Source organism: Silene latifolia, chromosome 1 (assembly GCF_048544455.1).
Source record: "Silene latifolia isolate original U9 population chromosome 1, ASM4854445v1, whole genome shotgun sequence".
NCBI classification, from domain to species: domain Eukaryota; kingdom Viridiplantae; phylum Streptophyta; class Magnoliopsida; order Caryophyllales; family Caryophyllaceae; genus Silene; species Silene latifolia.
Window position 1 is genome coordinate 181100472 of NC_133526.1, and position 17005 is coordinate 181117476.

Here is a 17005-nt window from a genome sequence, read left to right on the forward strand (position 1 = left end):
AAATTGATATTATGTTATTAAAATTGGTTTTATCATATAATATGGTCTTGCATGTAAATAATCTGGTCTTAGGATGATATGGGACGAAAATTTGATTTTTGTTAAATTTTTACACTTTTTATAACTTAAAATGGCATAAAATCGAGTAAAAATGCATTAAAATTAGTTAACAGTTAATTAAATTTGGTTGCATGTTAATTTTATGCATGTTTATTTCGAAATAACCACATGCATGTTCTATTTATGAGATAAGTAGATACTTTAGATTAATGTGATTAATTTAGGTAGTTTATTGATTTTTATTTGATAAAAATTGGTAAATAATGGTTATTTTGCAAATAAATATTGATTTAATTTTAGGGCTCAAAATTTTTGAATTTTTAGCTCCTGCAAATTGTTCCAAAATGTACAAAATTTTATTTGAAGTCATTTCAATTTTTATGGTTTGATTTAGAATTAAATCGTAAAAATTGTCGCTTTACCGATTAAATTGTGAAATCGTTTTAAATAAATTTTAAAAACAAAAATTTTCACTTGCATGGCATTTTTGGTGTAATACCAGAATGTTAATGGCTTTGAATTTTTTTTTCCATAATTTTTTAAATTGAATGGAATTTTTGTATGATAATTGTGAATTATTATATCATTTTTGTCATAATTGTGTTTTAATTCCCATATAAATTCAATATAATTGTTGAGAATAATTATTTTGATATTAGAACAGATTAGTATGATGAGTAAGTCTTAAAATTGTTTTAAGAATTGTTTATGAATTTTTATTGGTAAAAATTCCGTTAAAGCAAGCTCAAATGATCGTTGTTGGTAAGTTAGACGATTTGGCATGTCATTTTCCATAATGCATTTTTTTATTCATTTGGATGAATGTGTTTTTTTAGCATTATAATTATGTAATTTTTCCTAATATGGCCATAGGTAGAAGTTGGTATTTCCCGTAATGTAAGGGAATATCGGCTTGTTTTGTAATTAATTGCGATTTCGTATCGCCTAATTTGTAATTAATTAATAGTTTTATTTTAATTTTATTACAAATTGTATAATAGGGTATTGTTATGTAATTTAATTATTAGTAATTAGATGAAGCATCTAAAGACGGAGTTTTCATGAAGACGGTGTTTTCGGAAAGGTGTTCTGAAATCCTAAAGAAGGAGGCCAATTTATGAAGACTCAAGGGACCAAGGAGTTCGTTTTCTATATGTAATAATTTTAGTTAATTAGATTAACTAGGTGGCCATATTAGGACTTACTTGTTTACATATATGCATTCATGCCAAATCGTCACTACATGTTTTATTTTTGTTGTTATCAATTTAATCGTCTAGCATTCACTAAATTTGTTCACTTAAAGGTGATAGACAATTAAATTGATAAGATCTCTCACATTTGTTTAAAATTGAGATTAAGCCTTACCAAATAATAGCACCTATGAATCCCTTCTTCATTAGAGGTAGGTTCGGATCACCGAGGTACACTCTTTTTACGTTGGGTAAGTAGGGTAATAAAGGTTATTACACGTGAAAATTGGTTGGACTCAACGGGATAAATATGGGTTGAATCGGTCCACCGTGCCCATATTTATTTCTGGGGCTAAAAGATAGATTTTAAGAAAATCCGTCAACCAAGAGTTCTAGTAGTAGAATAAGTCAAAATGTTGACTCACCAAATTTATATAAATATGGGTTGAATCGGTCCACCGTGCCCGTGTTTATATAAAATTGGATCTTGTAATCATTTATATAATTCAGTGGGAGATCATTATATAAATGGGAACTTGTTAACTAGTTTCACAAGTTAAATATTTCTAGACGATAAATGTTAATCTTTCCTTTATTTCCTTTGTAGTAATCACGATGACTTCTACTAGTGAAACCGTCACCATAGCTAGAGATTCATGGCCACGTTCTTTTATGGACAAATATGTATTAAAAGCCGACGGTAGTAATTTTAAAGATTGGGAGGAACAACTTCGATTAGCTGCCGCAGGTGATGGCAAATTACGTTACCTTGTCGATCCCTCTCCCCCTTCGCCTAGTACTACGGCCACTGCCGATGTAAGGGAGGTTTTTTCAAATTATCAAAAGGAATCCGCTGCAATAAAAAATGTTTGATTTTTTCAATGGATCCTGCTTTACAAAGGCAATGTGTCAAGTTTCGCGATGCACATGAAGTATTCTCGAGGCTTTCAACTATGTTTTCTCAAGCCCCGAGAATAATTCAGTATGACACCGATGTTCGTTTCTTTGAGGCTAACCTCAAAGATGGTCAACCTGTAAGTTCACACGTACTTAAAATGATTGAGTACGTGGAAACTTTAGAGGGGTTGGGATGCAAGATCCCCGACGAACTTGTGGTGGACTGAGTGCTCCACTCTCTCTCGCACATCAAGGGATTTACCCAATTTAGGGTAAATTACAATATGACGAACATGAAAAAGAGTTTACATGAGCTCCATTCTCTGCTTGTGCAAGAAGAGAAGGACATGGGATTGAGTGGGAGTACGAGGAAAGATGTGCTTGCGATTAACGTGAAGGGGAAGAAGCAGTTTAAGAGGAACGCAGGTAAGAAGCCCGTTCAGGTAGAAGGCAAAGGTAAAGCAATTGCGAATTGCTCTACCAAGCCTAAACCTATAAAGGGTAATCCTCTTAAAGACACTTGTAATTATTGTAATAACAAGGGACATTGGAGACGTAATTATACAAAGTACCTGGATGACATAAAAGCTGGCATTGTGAAGCCGACATGTAATTTCTCAACCGAGTCTTTTATGATAGACATAAATTATGCTTCAAATACAACTTGGGTATTAGATACTGGTTGTGGTTCTCACTTGTGCAATCATTTGCAGGGCCTAAAAAGCATAAGAAAGCTAAACAAGGGTGATGTCGATCTCCGAATGGGAAACGGGTCTAAAGTAGCCGCCGTCTCAATAGGAACTTATGTACTTAGTTTAGCTTCAGGAATGCAGTTGCATCTTAATAATTGTTATTTTGTACCAACACTATCTATAAATATAATATCTGTATCCGTGTTAGACACAGAAGGGTTTTCCTTTGTAATTAAAGACAAGTGTTGTACTTTTTCCCTTAATGGGATTGTATATAGCCAAGCTATTTCGATCAATGGAATTTATATTCTAGATACCTGCAACGATGTTTATCATTTAGATAGTAAAAGACTCAAAACAGGTGATCCCGATCAATCTTATTTATGGCATTGTCGATTAGGACACATTAACGAGAAACGCGTTAAAATACTAGTGTCGACTGGTGTAATTAAACCTTTTGATTTCGAATCATTTGGTACATGCGAATCTTGTCTACTTGGCAAGATGACTCGTTCACCTTTTCTAGGAAAAGGATCTCGAGCTAGTGAGTTATTCGGTTTAATACATACCGATGTATGTGGTCCAATGACAGTCACTGCTAGAGATAATTATGACTATTTCATTACTTTTACCGATGACATGAGTAGATATGGGTATATCTACTTAATGAGGTATAAAAGTGAAGCTTTTGATAAGTTCAAAGAGTTTCAGAATGAAGTAGAAAATCAGTTAAATAAGAAGATTAAAACATTACGATCAGATCGTGGTGGGGAATATTTAAGCAATGACTTTAAGGATCACCTTAAAAACTACGGTATTGTATCTCAGTTAACTCCTCCTGTCACACCACAATTAAATGGTGTGGCTGAAAGGAGGAATCGAACTTTATTAGATATGGTTCAATCGATGATGAGTCAAACAGAGTTACCTAAGTCATTCTGGGGTTTTGCCATTTTATCTGCTATACAATCACTTAATAAAAGTCCCACTAAAGCAACTGACAAAACTCCATATGAGATATGGAAAGGGAAAGTCCCGAATCTGCGATACATGAAAGTATGGGGTTGTGATGCTTATGTCAAGAGCAAGTCTGACGATAAGCTTGCACCTCGTTCTGAAAAATGTATTTTTGTAGGCTACCCTAAGGAAACTTGTGGATATTACTTCTACAATAGTAACGAGAATAAAGTGTTTGTTGCTCGTGAAGCTGTCTTTATAGAAAAGGAGTTTATTTATAGAAGACAGAGTGGGAGAAAATTTGAACTTGATGAAGTTCAAGAGCCACAAACTGATGTGACAGTGCAGGAAGATGTTCCTTCTACGTCAGAATTGGTTATTGTTCCTGTTGAACCTAGGAGGTCAGAAAGGGTTAGTCGCCAGCCTGATAGATACCTTGGTGTTATCGAGGAAGATGGTGACTATGAGGTTTTACTTTTGGAAATTGATGAACCCAAAACCTATAAAGCAGCTATTACGAGTTCTGACTCTAAGCTATGGCTCGAGGCCATGCAATCCGAAATGGATTCCATGTACGATAATCAGGTATGGGACCTAGTTGAGTTACCTAAAGATGTTCGACCTCTTCAATGTAAGTGGATATTCAAGATTAAAATCGGCATGGATGGACATAAAGATGTCTATAAAGCTAGATTGGTTGCAAATGGTTTCACCCAGGTTCATGGTTTACACTATGATGAAACTTTTGCACCAGTTGCTATGCTTAGATATGTTCGGATAATGTTAGCGATTATTGCATTTCATAAATATGAGATATGGCAAATGGATGTCAAAACCACTTTCCTGAACGGGTTTCTGGAAGAGGAAGTGTTCATGACACAACCTGAGGGTTTTGTGGATCCTAAAAATCCTAACAAAGTATGCAAGCTTAAGAGATCCATTTATGGTCTTAAGCAAGCGTCAAGGAGTTGGAATCATCGTTTTGATCATGTTATTAAACAGAATGGTTTTTCTCGAAGTGTTGAGGAACCGTGTTTATACATGAAGTTTAGTGGGAGTAAAGTTGTTTTCTTACTTCTTTATGTGGACGACATATTACTCATTGGGAATGATGTTGATATGCTTGCTTCTGTTAAAAGTGGTTGGGAAATAACTTGCAAATGAAAGATTTGGGAGAAGCTCGGCGCATCTTGGGTATCCGGATCTATAGGGATAGATCCAAAAGGATATTAGCATTGAGTCAAGAAGCCTATATCAATAAGATTCTTGACCGATTCTATATGAAAAACTCCAAGAGAGGTTTTCTACCTATGGGCAGTGGGATCACTTTGAGTAAGTCACAGTGTCCTACTGAGCCTAAGGATATTGAACGCATGAACTTGATTCCCTATGCTTCCGCTGTTGGATCGATCATGTATGCTATGATGTGTTCTCGTCCTGATGTCTCGTATGCTTTGAGTATGACGAGTCATTTTCAGAAAACTCTAGGTGAGAGTCACTGGATAGCCATCAAGAATATTCTGAAGTAGTTGAGAAGGACTAAAGATTCATTCTTAGTGTTTGGAGGAGAATCTGAATTACGTGTAAGAGGTTATACGGATGCCAGTTTCCAAACCGATAGGGATGATTTGAAATCCCAGGCTGGTTTTGTCTTTTTGTTGAACGGAAGGGCAGTTTGCTGGAGAAGTTTCAAGGAGTCTGTGACTGCTGATTCTACAAACGGAAGCTCTGAGTTCATTGCAGGGTCTGAAGCTGCAAAGGAAGCTGTTTGGATTAGGCAATTTTTAGAGGGACTGAAAGTAGTTCCGACTGCCGAGGATCCTATCACTTTGTATTGTGATAACAGTGGGGCTATTTTTCAAGCAAAAGAGCCCAAGTCTAGTAACAAGTCTAGACATGTACTTAGGAAATTTCATGTAATTAGAGATTTAATCTAAAGGAAAGAAATTACAGTTTGTAAGGTTGGGACAGCTGACAACATCGTTGATCCTTTAACCAAGCCATTCTCTCAATCTAAACATGATAGTCATGTAGTTTCGATGGGATTGAGACGAATGCCAGAACTGTTGTAAATTATATGATATGTAATAATCAAAATATTGTATTTATTATTTCATATATGATAATTGCATTTATCGTCATATTCAGTTTTATGTCTGGATTTTATATACTTTGTTTTATCCAAATAGATTGTAGTGACAATGTCGAACTCTATTAAAGTGAACTGGATTAACATTGTATTTTGTCCCTAGTTACTTAATGAGGTGACATCTCGGAGTGACTACATTGTAAGGCGATAGATGACAGGTTCGACTGTCATATGGTCATAGTGATGGCTGGTCGATTACATAGGCAGATTGTGAGACAATTTGTCGGATAGTGACCGTTTGTAGAGTCCTTTTGTTGCTAGGTCGTGGCGAGAATTTCTATTTATTCCTTAGAGTCAATTCTTTAGACTGGTGACTATTTGTCTGAGTTGGTACGGTTTTCCGGTGGCTTTGGTTTTTGTTCTAGGTCACACCGTAAAAGGAGGCCGATGAGCATTTACTGGGTCATTGTGATCTGTATCGAATGAAGAAAATAGGTCAACGGGATTGTCCTTTTAAGTCATATTTTATCTCAAGGCCACTCGAGGAGAAATGACTGTGAAAGCGTGGCCACGCTCGGATGAGATCTATAGTAGATTATCCGGTCGATAGTCATTCTCGATCGAGGAAACCACTTTATGATATGATCACGTGCAAGAACGACCTGAAAGACATCTTGCATTGAGTGGGAGATATTATTGGACAAGAGAATTGGTAACGCACACTTGTGTCAGACAAGTGGGAGATTGTTGGAGTAGTGTCCTCCACAATGAGTGCGTTTACATAATAAATCTTGTAAAAGGAATATCAGGGATTTATATTATTTATTTGTCAACTGGTCATCGTTAATCGGTAATGATTGGCTGACTAGAGTTTGACATTCTTGTCGTGTGTGGCGGTGATCGGTGATCCCTTTAGGTCACACCTATAGGATGATGCCCAAATTGGATAAATTAATTATTTGTATGAGATACGATATAATTAATTCCTTGTATTAATTGACTTTTAATAAGTCGTGTGAATGTATTATTTGATGACGGGTTACGAACTCGGGCCAAGAGGATTTATTATTTAATTATGTGATAATTAATAAATAAATATAAATTAGAATTTATTAATTGTTAATTAATTAAATTTATACGATATATGTATAAGTTTTGAGGTAAAGATAATTAGCTATTTTAATTTATAAGAGGTTGTAAAATTAGCTAAATGGGTAGTATTGACACAACATATGGTGATAAAATGGTCTCATGATTACTTAATAGTTAAGTAATCATTAGTGGTTAATTTGTATTATTTAACTGTTAAATAATTAAATTATTATTTAATTATGTAAGATAATTAAATATAAGACTTATAAGCATTTGTGGGACAAATGTCGAAAATCGAAATGGACCAAAATATTACATGTGGGTTGACACTTGTATAAGATAAGTGTTATTACATGTGGCATAACCCACTAAGAAATGTTTAACTCATTTCTTTACATTTTGTTCTCTATAAATACCCCACTATTTAAACTCATTAGATGATGATTTTGGAGACCAGAAAATCCTCAAAATAGACCCTTGGTCGTGCCATATTGAAGAGAAAAAGAGAAAGGAAAAAAAACCTTATTTTCTTCATATTTTCTCATCAAAAACTTGATCAAATTGTTGATCATCATCAAAAATAATTCACAAAACTATAATATACATAAACTAATATTATTAGTGTAATAATATTACATAATATACAAGGTTATCCTACTAATTATCTAGTTAGTAATTATTAGGATTTTTGGGTTTAATCTTGGGTGCATCCAAAGGAGATTACCTAAGTTGGTAATTTGGTTTTTGGAGGATCATCCACCATCTATTAGCTCAAGAACAACATCAAGGAAAGAGTCCTTGAGTTGTGCCCTTTATATTTCCATCATCAATGTAAGAAAATTTCTCTTAAATGGTTTTTACACCATTTTTTTATTTTTATTTGCATGCATGTAGATTTAGACCATTACATCAAATTAATTAGTAATTTTGATTTCATAAGATGAGTATAAAATGGTCTAAATAACTAACAAATTTAACAGTTTTTCACCGTTCTTGTCATCTTAAATTTGTTAAACTAAAACAATGCCCTAGATTATTATTAATTGCTCCTGCGCTCCTTTATTTTATTGACGAGTTTAGGAGCTGTCATAGGAAATTTGTTAGGCTTAAACGGTTGCACATTTCAATTTCCTATTTTATTTTTATATTATGGTGCTACTTATGCTCTTGTGTAGCACATGCGCAGATATATGATCTCATGCTAAGAGCTTTAAGTTGTTTTGATTGTGACTGATTGGAGCAGCTGGGTGAAAAAGAAGGTCGAGCTGGGACCTGACTGAAACTAGCGCTACCCGGGAGGCAACCCGGAGATTTTTATTTTCAGTTGTTTTTCGAACATTAAATTTATTTTTAGCTGTAATAATTGGTCTTCGTACTATAGACTATATCAGTATGCTTGCTTTGTTAGTTTTGCGGGCTATTTTTATTGCGTCTTGCAGGAATATACTAAGGATGGCTCGATCGAGTACTTTTTTGAACTCGATCGAACCTTTTTGCTGATGATTTCACTCGATCGAATACAAATTCTAATCGATCGAGTACCTGCTAAAAGATGACCACTCGATCGAGTGCCCATTTCCTCGATCGAGCTGTTTAGGATGCCCAGTTCACTCGATCGACCGTTATTCTCTCTTGATCGAGTTGCTTTTGACTTGCTTAGATTCCTGTGACGGTGCTTGGCAGCTGCTTGCGACCTCCCACGTTGTTGGCTGGTTTGGGGAGGTCCCTAGTTTGCGTTATCTTGTAAGCTTTCCACATCTACACTCTTTCTCCTTTAGTTTGCATTTCCTTTCCATGTTTTGAGTACAATGAGGGCATTTTACGGTTTGGTTTGGGGAGGTTATGCATCCATATCTGTGTCTGCATGTTTTTTTTATTGCATTTATGTTATCACGTTTAATTTCTGTATGCATTGCATTGTTATTTCCATAAAATTCAAAAAAATCTCATAAAAAGTGACAGATGAAGCTCTTCTGATAGCATTCGCAACACACAAAGGAATGAAGCTCTTCCAGATGGACGTCAAGATAACATTTCTAAATGGGTATTTACAGGAAGAAGTCTTCGTTGAACAACCCCCTGGATTTAAGAATAGCAAATTCGAAGATCACATCTTCAAGTTGGATAAAGCCCTATATGGATTGAAACAAGCACCTAGGGCTTGGTACGACAGATTATCTAAGTTTCGACATGACTTTGGATTCAGTAGAGGATCCGTTGATAAAACCCTATTTCTAAAATCTGAGGGTTCTGACCTTTTGGTTGTTCAAATCTACGTTGATGACATCATCTTTGGATCGACCAACCGAAGCCTATGCAAATATTTCTCTGAATTGATGACTTCCGAGTTCGAAATGAGTATGATGGGAGAATTGAAATTTTTTCTAGGTCTGCAAATACAACAAACTGATGAAGGCATTAAGATCCATCAACAAAAATATATCAAGGAATTGATCCGGAAATTTGGAATGGAAAATTCTCATGCTATGCCTACACCGATGGTTGCAGATAAGAAATTGACATTAGATGAAGACGGTAAATCAGTTGATAAAACTACTTACCGTGGGATGATTGGGTCACTGTTATATTTGACCGTAAGTAGACCCGATATTATGTTTAGCGTATGCGTTTGTGCGAGATATCAATCATCTCTCAAAGAATCGCATATGACGGCCGTAAAACGAATTTTACGATATTTAATTGGAACGGCCGAGCTGTATTTATGGTATCCGATGGAGTGTAGCTTCGATCTAGTCGGTTATTCTGATGCCGACTACGCATGATGTTCTCTAGACAGAAAAAGCACGTCGGGTGTCGCCACTTTTGTCGGACCGTGTATTATTACGTGGGGTTCGAAGAAACAAAATTCGGTTGCTCTCTCAACTGCTGAAGCCGAATATATCGCTGCAGGACCGGTATGTACTCAACTATTATGGCTTAAGCAACAATTACATGATTATGGTCTTGATGTAGGATGTATTCCTATTTTATGTGATAATACAAGTGCAATAATAATTTCTAAAAATCCCGCACAACATTCACGTACTAAACACATAGAAATAAAACACCATTTTATTCGAGACCATGTTGAGAAGGGGAATATAAAACTTGGATTTTGTAGTACGGAAAAACAATGGGCATACATTTTAACAAAATCGTTAGCTAGAGAACGATTTGAGACTTTACGGTTGGAAATTGGTTTAATTGGTGGTACCTAAGCTTCTGTATATGTTTAATTTCCTTATGACTGACTAGTTTGACTTAAGATTGTATGACTGTGTCCGTATATTGCGTTGCACGAATAATTTCGTTTATAGGAAAATATTTATCATAAATTCTATTTGTTATTTATAATTTAATTGTTATACAAACTTTATCTTTTATCAAGATACACCATATTTTTTATTTTTCCAAATTGCACCAAAATTCTCCTAAAAATAGCTTCACAAAATTATACGTCGTATGCTTTCCATTCCTAAATATACTTCAAATAATCATCCTTTCCATATCTTATCTTTTACCATATTAATTTGATCACCTAACATCCTATTCCTACCTTAATTCTTATCACTATTTGACACTTACCATAATTGATCACCACTTGCCTAAGACCTAGACCTAGACCCTTATAATTACCCCCCCCTCCTTTGCCGTGTAAACCATTACCACACCCCCACTTGCATACTTTTCTCTTCTCAAAAAATTTACCACAATCTCATCATCACTCTTCACTCAACCATCAACATCACCATGAATTCACACCATGCAAAAACCCGATCATCAACCCGCCATCAACAAAGCCGCCACATTAATAAACCATCATCACCACTACCATCTCATGATCTTAATTTTACTAGCTTTCCTTCACCTCAACCAAACTTATCTACACCACTGTTTCACGGTCGGGACGACTCGATGTCCGAGAGAAAAAGACGCCGCCATTTTAAAGGGAAGAATAAGGTAGTTGTTGATGAGAGTGACGATATTGAGGAACTCGAGGTTGTTGTAAGGAATGGTGTTGCACGAACTTTAATCCGGGATGTTTCGAAAACCGCAACAAAAGAAGGGTTAAATCGAGTCCGGTTGACTCATGACGAAAGCATCCTTGTGTGGGGTAATATCCGTATAATACCCTTAAAATATAGGACTATAACGCAAATTTTATATGTGATTATTGTCATAAAACGAAAAAGCAATAGAAACGATAAAGGTAAAAGAATCAACCTCGGGTCCTAGTGCAATTCGGCAAAATGAATAGAAATCAACGTAGATCTCCTCCTAATTGTTGCACCCAAGACCGTCTGAGATTATGCCCTTGTGCTAGAATGTATTCTCTAATTGCCTTGCAATATTGAGAGAATTTGTTGTGAGTTTCTTTAGATGTGAGATCTAGGTTTTGAGAGAAAAATGTTCTCAAAATCCTAATAATTTTGCAAATGAAAATCATTCGGTTACAAAAGAGAGAGAGCCTCTCTTTTGTTTCCTCTTGCTTGGCCGGCCGTGAGCCTACATGGGGAAGTGGGCTTCCACTCCCTCTTAATTTTACCTCGTGGTCCGGTTCGTAAAATGCTAAATGTATATGACACGCTTTTATTATAAATCGTCATCGGTTATCGGTTATTAAAACATCAACTAATAACACGGATTAGTTGAAATATTAATACATGTCCGACAAAGACAATATTGTATAATTAATTCAATATACATCAATTAAATATAATTGTTAATATTTAATTTACGAATTAACCGCTTAATTCGTCTTAGCCATTATTATTTAATCCGTATCAAATAATCATCTCAACATCGCGTTTGACTAATTATTAGTCAATGACTCGACTAATCGCTTAGTCAACTTTGGCATCAACATGACTTTATTTTCATACCGTCACATCTCTCAAACGTATCCTATAGGTGTGACTTTTAGGGACCAGTTGATCACCGCCATCTGTATGACAATAACGTCAAACTTATCTAGCAAGCCAACCGTTATTGATAAACGTGGATCAACTGATAATAATACAAAAGCATACCCTTTGATCCTTTTAGAGATTTAAATGTTATTGCACTACTTATAGAGGACACCAGCCCCAACAAGCTCCCACTTGTCCGTACAAGTGTATGTGTAATAACGTTATCCGCACTAACTGGAGGACACAGCTCCAACAAACTCCCACTTGTCCGTACAAGTGTATGTGCGATAACCGATTCTCATATTCATTTAAACATTTCTCCCACTCAATGTAAAACAATTTGCAGATCCGGATCCGCAAAGGTCGTATTTTAAAATCGATCTGTATCTAGAGTGGTTTCCCCGACTAGAGAGTAACTCAACTGATAAAACGAATTCGTATTCGAGCATGGCCATGCATTTCGATTCTGACTCCTCGAGTGGCCCTGAGAAATATCGAGTACCTGATAAAGGCTGAATATTTCCTTCAACTCGACTCCTTCCGACCCAAGCACAGCATGAAATGACCCAGAAAAAATCTACTTGGCCCCCTGTTACGGATGACCGTGAGAAAGAAACCAAAGTCACCCAAAATCTGCCTTAGTCTCAAGAGACAGTCGATAGTCAAAAGAATCGACTCTTAGGATCACCATGGAGGTCCTATCCACGACCGGGCACCGAATGTTAGAAAACATTTAGGACTCCACGTCGATGTCACAATTGTGTCCTACGAGATATCCGTATAAATCGCCTCTGTGATTGGTCAGTCAACCTTTTGACTTATGGCTCGTTGAACCCACCATCAACCAACGTCACAAAATAATTACCTTGAGTTATCAGCTCACGTGGGCAATTAAGGACCAAAAATATAATGTTTGTTCAGTTCACTTTGTGGTGTTCAAAATTGTCGTACAAAACCACATAAAAAAACAAAATATATAAATATCAAAACGATGATGTCGTATAGAGTACATAAGAGAATGAATCTAATCCATAAAAGAGTACTACAACTTAGGAACACGTTTAATTCCCATGGAATTAACATGCCCTTCATGCTTATCTTGTCGTAATGGTTTAGTGAGAGGATCTGCTATGTTATCATCTGTAGCAATCTTTTCTATCACTACTTCCTTTTGCTCCACGTAATCTCGGATTAGATGAGCTTTCCGTTGTACATGTCTAGACTTGTTGCTAGACTTTGGTCGAAACGATGATTCCAACTCCTTGAAGCTTGCTTAAGTCCATAAATGGAACGCTTAAGCTTGCACACTTTCTTAGGATGTTCTGGATCGATGAAACCTTCGGGTTGTACCATGTACAACTCTTCCTCCAAAAAACCGTTTAAGAAGGCGGTTTTCACATCCATCTGCCAAATTTCATAGTCATGAAAAGCGGCAATCGCTAAGATAATCCGAATGGAACGCAACATGACTACGGGTGCAAAAATTTCATCGTAGTGCAAACCTGGCACTTGGGTGAGACCTTTAGCAACTAGTCGTGCTTTATAGATATCTTGTTGACCTTCCACAGAATGCATTATCTTGTAAAGCCATTTGCATTGAAGGGGACGAACCTTAGCAGGTAAGTCAACAAGATCCCATACGTTGTTCTCATACATAGAGTCCATCTCGGATTGCATGGCCTCAAGCCATAGCTTTGAGTCAGAACTAGTCATGGCACCTTTATAGGTTGCGGGTTCACTACTCGTTAAGAGTAGAATGTCATCTATGTCATGTTCCTCGACCATACCAATGTATCATGCGGAGGAATAGAGACTCTTCCCGACCTCCTAGGTTCCTCGGGAATATTCACAGTAGGGATTGAAGGAATTGGTTCCTCCAATGGTTGCTCGGTATTTGGTTGGAACCTCCGACAGCTCGAAGGTTCTATCACTCTTTGCATTCTCGAGAAATTCCTTCTCTAAGAATGTCGCACTAGCCGCAACAAATACACGTTGTTCGGTTGGCGAATAGAAGTAATGACCAAGTGTTCCTTTAGGATAACCTATAAAGTATGTCTTGACCGATCGCGGGCCGAGCTTATCCTTGTGTCTCCACTTGACATAAGCCTCGCAGCTCCAAACCCGTATAAAGGACAAGTTAGGGACCGTTCCCTTCCATAGTTCATATAGAGTCTTGTCAACAGCTTTAGACGGACTTCGGTTAAGTATTAGAGCAGCTGACAGAAGAGCATAACCCCATAATGAGTCAGGCACCACTGTGTGACTCATCATGGATCGAACCATATCTAGTAGTGTTCGATTTCTCCGTTCGGACACACCATTCAACTGAGGTGTTCCAGGTGGAGTTAACTGTAGGGCAATCCCACAGTCCTTAAGGTGTTGATCAAACTCGTGAGAAAGATACTCGCCACCACGGTCTGAGCGCAGTGTTTTAATCTTTCTACCCAGTAGGTTCTGTACCCGATTCTGGTATTCCTTGAATTTCTCAAAGGATTCACTTTTGTGCTTCATTAAGTAGACATAGCCATATATACTTAAATCGTCCGTGAAAGTGATGAAATACCTATAGCCTTCTCGTGCGGTGATTGACATAGGTCCACACACATTCGTATGTATGAGTCCTAATAGGTCAGCAGCGCGCATTCCAACACCTTTGAAGGAAATTCGAGTCATCTTACCAATGAGACATGAGTCACACGTGCCAAATGATTGAAAATCAAAGGCCGAGATAGCTCCATTCTTTATGATTTTTTTACGCGTTTCTCATTAATGTGTCCCATACGGCAGTGCCATAGGTATGTTTGATCTTTGTCACCGACCTTTAACTTCTTATTCATTATGTGTAATATTTCGGTGGTCTGATCTAAAACATAAATTCCGTTCATGGAGACTGCCTTGCCATAAATCATATCGTGTAATGAGAAAATGCAAGAATTATTCTCTATTACAAATGAAAAACCAAGTTTGTCAAGTGCAGAAACTGAAATAATGTTTTTAGAAAGATTGGGTACATAATAACAGTTATATAAAAATAACTCAAATCCGCTAGGAAGCTGGATCACATATGTTCCCCTTGAGACGGCAGCCACTCGTGCTCCATTCCCAACACGCAGGTCCACCTCACCCTTTACGAGGGGTTCGATGTTTCGGAGCCCTTTCACATGATTACACAGATGAGAACCACAACCAGTATCTAGTACCCAAGTTCCGTAACTTGCGTGGTTAATCTCAATCATATGAATAAAAGTAGAAGAGGAAGAAAACATACCAACAGGTTTAACGCGACCTGCTTTTATGTCCTCATGATAAACAGGACATGTACGCCTCCAATGCCCAGTCTTGTGGCAGTGATGGAATTCCATGTTTTCGGTCTTGCTCTTTGTCGCACCTGATGAGTTGCTCGACTCACCAGGCCCACTCTTACCTGACCCTGACTTCTTGAACTTCGGTTTGCCTACTGCGAGGTCTGCCTGAGCTTTGCCCTTACCCTTGCCCTTGTTTGACACAACGAAAACATCCTGTTTCAAGCTCCCACTGAACTTCATGTCCTTCTCGGTCTGTACGAGAAGGGAGTGCAGTTCATGGGGACTTTTCTTCAAATCATTCATATAGTAATTCGCTTTAAAGAGCGCAAAACCATCGTGGAGTGAATGAAGCATGCGGTCAATCACAATGTTCTCGCTGATTTTACAATCAAGCGCCTCCAGTCTCTCGACATTCTCAATCATGCTGAGAATGTGTGGGCTAACCGGTTGGCCCTTCTGGAGTCTCGCATCAAAGAAGCGAGTGGTATGCTCATAGGTCACGATTCTCGGTGCTTTCGAGAATTCCTTAGTGAGCGTGGTGAAAATCTTGTTTGCACCTTGGGCTATGAAGCGTTTCTGCAAATTGGATTCCATTGCAAAAATAAGTACGTTTTTAATCGCACCCGCTTCCATGACGAAGTCGCTATACTTGGAGACCTCGTTAACTCGAGCCGTGGGGGCCAGGGGTGGCGGGAGGGGCTCGATCGGATACTTGAGCTTCCCGTCGCAGGTGGCGGCATTCCGTAATGCCGCCTCCCATTCCGCGAAGTTTGATCCATCATTCTTGATCTAGTAGGCGATTCATCCGATTCATAAAGATCCGAAGCCAGGACTCACGGTCTAATGTGGCACTTGGCATTGGGTCATCGAGGATGCCAGCCATTATGTTATTAGCAGTTTAAAATTGTGATCTACGCTGAAAAAGAAAGAAAAACAAAAACGAAATAAGCAACTCATCGAGGTGATTTAAGTCTATTTAAAATTCATTTTAATCGTGTAGACTCATTGCACTTGCATAATTGATCTCCCTCAAGAATAATACAAGTGATCCCAAGACTCAATTTCCGTAAATTGATAAGCCAACTGTTTAGCTAGTTCTTCCGTAAGAACTCTTGGTCGATAGATTTCCGTAAATCCTATCTATAGTCCACCATAATCACAGGATCGTACAAGTGACCATAGTGTTGAGATAAAATAAGTCAATCAGTTCCAACTTACCCGACGTAGAAGGGGTCATATTATGCCTACCGACGAAGAAGGGATTCATTGGAGTTTGACCTATAAAGACTATTCTCAATTTTTGGTTATACGAGGAAGATCCCATCAACTTAGTTTTAACTCATTTTAAGTGAACGAATAACTAGCATTACGTGAATGAATTAACTTAGGTGATGGCTTAAAATAGATCGTGTGACATAAGAATGTCAAAGAAAACTAACGCGTGACCTCTATATGAGTCAGTTTTCATGCAATTATTAGGTGGTTTGGTTTTTAGGCGGAAAATGATGCAATCTATCGTTACGATAAAATAAATAAAAGAATGCAAAACGTAAATAAAAATTCCTAGTGTGGCCTATCCTAGTAAAAAGAACATAATACAACTTTGGAATCCACCGTTGGACCCGAGAAGCTTGTCTTGATGTTCCATCTTTTTCATGCAGCGGGAGTGAGCATCTGGTCTCCATCTTTGGTCTTCTCAAAATTACAATTAAAAATTACAAAATATAAACCTATTTACATTCTAAATAAAAACTGTAATAAGGAAAAACAAAATGGAGATGCGAGATCTCAAAATACAACCAAGACCATG